Source organism: Seriola lalandi, unplaced genomic scaffold (assembly GCF_002814215.2).
Source record: "Seriola lalandi dorsalis isolate HSWRI2012SDOR001 ecotype SW California unplaced genomic scaffold, Sedor1 jcf7180002054318, whole genome shotgun sequence".
NCBI lineage: Eukaryota > Metazoa > Chordata > Actinopteri > Carangiformes > Carangidae > Seriola > Seriola lalandi.
In genome coordinates this window covers 750,589-755,242 of record NW_019524871.1, presented here as the reverse complement: position 1 = coordinate 755,242, position 4,654 = coordinate 750,589, and positions in this window count along the sequence as shown.

Sequence of the window (4,654 nt, the reverse complement as noted above, 5' to 3'; positions counted from 1 at the left end):
AACACCAATAGACTTCGGAACAAGGGAACCGGGAGTACTGAAATGCTAACTCCATAATAGTGCTAATGCTAACTGGGTTTTAGGACTCATTCCTGTGGCACTGTATCCCTCCCTAACCTTAACTGTGTGTTTATTATTGTAACCATGAAAACAAGGGTCCCCCAGCCATAACAAAGTCTTTATTTTAATACAAACCACGATCTTCCTCCAAGTCTAACCAAATCATTGTTTGTGCCTAAACCAAACAAAACCTTGTCTGCGCTGGTTTGGATGACTCTGGGTAAATGACGTCCTCCTGCTGACGGTGGCGTCAGACCAGAAAATGGTTGTATATGTTGTTCTGGACAACAGGAATAGACCATGTATTTTGTCATTTCATTTGGAGGACTTGTCGGGTCAGTTAGACTGACTCGGTTAGTTAGAGTCACAGTTTATAATCTTAGACTGATTCCTCTGTGAGCTGCTTCTTATCATTTAAATGTCACATATGACTATTTTGAGGAAGCTGGAATCCATTTTGAAATATTTGTACCAATTCACAGTCATCTTTTATTTATGAACCTGCATCTTTTTTTTTTTGTACATATTTTGCTTTTCAAACAGAGGCAGCCCACCCTGCTCTCATTTTGTTTGTATGTGTTCATTTCTGATTCTTCATCCATTTTCTGTCTTTTAAAAAATATGTTTATATGGAGCTGTGGAAACTGAAAATAAGAAAATATGAAAAATAAGATGAAATTGTAAAATGCACCTTGTGCTGAATGTTTAAAACCTCCAGTATTTACAGCATTAATCAGACATTTAATGCGTGTATGTGAATGGACTGATGATAGCTGGAGAAGCAGGCCTGTAGAGAGATGGTTTGCATACTCACAGAAAAGTTTATAAATAAGTAAAAAAAAATTTTTTGTAAGTGCTGATTTGCACATATTTAGTGTTTTCAAATTACTATTAACATGTGCAAAAAACAAGTGGCTTATGCAACCGTGTGTCTGTGTCTGCACTTCTACTTGTGAGGCTGAAATGCCAGCTTCATGTCAGCGCAGCAGAAATAGGTCAAGCCTAACACACACAGATACACACTCACATGCACACAGATAGATGAATTACTCATTCTCTTTCATGGCCTTTGTAGATGGAGGAAGCGGATGCCAATGCAAAAAGATCAAAACCCCTGTGCACGAGAAACAAGTGTCCTCCTCCCAGCAGCCGAGCAGGAGGGGCGGAAGAGTCGCTCAACAGGTTTGTGTCACTCCTCTAACTCTGCAGCTTTTCGCCGCGTGTCCTTGGCTGCTCCGTCCTGCCAGGTATCTGTTTTTGGATCCTTTCTTTTGTGGAAACTGTCTGTGTTATCTGCGCCTCGGTTTGAAGCTGCTTTTCCTCTTCCTGTGTCTGTGGAAAACACAAACAAAGAGGAAAATCAATGTATCCTCAAGCAATAAAAAAAAAAAAAAAAAAAAGTCAATACCTTTCATAGAATTTATATTTAGTGCGGAGTGATGTAGAGATTCTCACTTCTGCCTGGCTGCAATTTGCGAGATAGATCCATTTCGCCACAATCATTTATTCATTATTCATTATTTCCTCAACTGTTGCTTTATGAATCATAACTCTGTAAATCCTTCCTGTATATTTTCCCATCTAACCCTAGGCATGCATATGTATAGATCTGGGTGTGTTTATGTGTGGGAGATGGTGGGCTGCTGAAGGTAATGCGGCGCTATCAATTTTCTGAGAAGATTGAGCGTTTGTACCATTTATTATCTTATGAATTTGCCCAGGTTCATTCCTACTTTCATTATGAGCTATATTACATCCTGGATTTATCTAATATTAGTATCACCTAATCTTGATTAATAATCTTACCTCATTTCACTCTGTGATTGAAATATATCATGCAGATGATTCTGTGTAATATATGCAGAGAACAGTTCTATTGTTTGGGGGTAAATTGTTTCTTTTGAAGGAAGAACTCCTTATTAAAATCCTATCCAGAGCATTATCTCAGTGGCAGTGTGGTTAGACATGTATACAATGCAGCACCCCCCACCCACAAGGCATATAATGCATTAACCAATCACCATCAGAGCACTGCAGCAGGAGGAAGTTCCTAGCAACAGCTGGATACCTGTTGGCTAAATGGTGGTGTTGGCATCTAATCCAAGCGGCAGATTCCTGCCCAACCATCAAATACAGCACTTCTGACAGAATATCATTTATCCCTCTGCACCGTGATCCTGCTGCAGCCGCACACACTTGGGGAAAAAAAAAAAAAGAAAAAGAGTAAAATCATTTAGAAATTTTTTAAATGAAGAAGTCCCTTTGATGGGAAAGGGAGCAGGGAGGGTAGCCTCCTTCCAAATGAAACTTTAGATCTGAAGCCAGTTTATAATTTCTTAGTAATAAGTGTGTCAAATTCTTGATTGAATTTCAGCCAAGTCAAGTTCAGGGCCATGTAAATCTGTGCTGCTTTTTGGGCCATGTGTCCACACACAGACATGCACACATCCTTATTTTATTCTTTGAAAAAAATGTTTGTACTTTGTAATGAACATTAACAAAATGAAATATATAATAATTCTGAAATTATGAGAGCGTATAATACCTCTTTAATTGTTCAATATATAACTTAGCTCGATTTCCTTATCTCAAGTTTATTTTGTGTTTGCAATGAATAAATAAACAAATAAACACGTGAAGTCATCACATGTGAAAAACTCTATTGTCAGACAATATCAATATAATATTGGATGACAAAACCTACAAAACTCTGCATTGTGTTCAATGGCATTTTTTTTCTTTAAGGTTATTGCTTTCTACAATATCTGTGAACGGCAGTGGTTCTATTGAGGTGAGGGAAGGATCATATTTATGGCAGTCAAAGTCAGAGTCAAGAAATTAAAACTAAGTTTAGGGAAAGGCCATCATTAGGTTTTAATTAAAGCTAAAGGTTAACTAGGTTAACTAAAGCTTGAACTCAAACTCTTGTGACGAGACACAGACTCCAGTCTCTGAAATGAAAATCTGAAACGCTACATCCCCGTTCACCACGTTGAGCCCCAAAGCCGTTCTCTCTGCTCGCTACATAAAGGTCACGCTACTTCCCGCATGAGACTGTAATTGCAAGAACTGTGGGCTGAGTAGATTCACATGATGTATGATATGGGTTTATATTGATATTTCGCGGATTCGTCATATAACATCAGTCACATGTGGAACAGCATTTAACATGTGATGAATCCACACACCGGCACATGTGAATTTTAGACATTGATTTCACTTTGGCTCTGTCTTGTAGTTACATTGTTCATGTTTCATGTTCATGAGTCATTGTTTCAAGTTTGCTACATAATCAATATCACCACGCACTCTCTAACAGGAGTGAAAACCAGATGTGGGAGTAAGTTACACGTGCAACTCTTAAGCGTCAAGTCTCAAGCGAGTCTTAAGTCAAGTTATATGAAGTTCTGATGATCAACCAGCTTCCACATTTAAATCAGTTAAAGACAGTGGTCATGGAAAGCACTCCTACGCTTAGCTCTGTCTGACTCAAGCAGCTGATCTGCGGAGTAATACAGTGCACGCTGTAGGTGTCCTTGTGCGTAGTAATACGGTAGTTCAACGGTTCACAAACTGTAGTTCCAAAGGAAAGTGTGATAAAGAGGTGAACATTTTGTAAATAAAGTGTACTCTTCAGCTGATAATAGCTTCTTTTTTTTTACTGTGGGCATTTTGTTTTTTAAGTGGCTAAAACACATTTTTGCGGTCGGCTCCGTCCACAGCTGCACATCACTCAGCCTCTGTGCTGGTGCTCCTGCTGCTTCTCTAAACTGAGAGCGTGCCGATCTGAATCCACTACAGGTAATACCCTGATTATAGGTAACTACTTCACACAACCCCACGTCACATTACCCTAACTATCACTTTAAGTCTGACTTGAGTCAAGTCATGTGACTTAAGTCCCCCACCTCTAATAAAAACAGTAAAATTAGGATAAGAAACATTACTTCATTTAAAGGTTCTGTCGTACCAACTCGTATGATAGCCATGTGAATAGTTTCACGTTTGCCACTGTTATTGATTTTACGTATCTAACCTGTTTCCAGGTGTTTGAGACCTCTACTGCATGTGAAAAAATAGTTGTAGAAAATCCTTTTGCGGTAACCTTTTAACCAATGTTTTAGTGCAAACACTACTCCTCTGAACCTGGTACGTTTTGTGGTCAAAACGTCAAGAATAACAGTTTTAACAGCTGAATGTGCGGGCTATCCCACCCTGCTCTGCTTCATCTTAATATAGTTCCAAGCAGCAGTCATTTGTGGTCCTTCACTGCTAATAGCATCCCCTTAAATGAGCTCCCATTTCCTCATCTCATCTGAGCCCAGCATGACCCACAGATAGGCCCTTGTAAATTCTCCCCCCATCTGGCTCCTTTTAAGTCTATGTCAGACTGTCCGTAATCGCTCTGTCAAAATGGCATCCCGTCACCACCACTTGTGATGAGGTAGCGCAGAGCAGGAGGCTGAGACATACCAGAGATGGAGCAGACTAGCGAGCCTGCCAGCCCCCTTCATGTAACATGAGGAAATGAGTTTGTGTCAGGACTATTTTGGAGTTGCTTTGAAGTCTTATTTTACCCCCTTTGCCTCCAGGG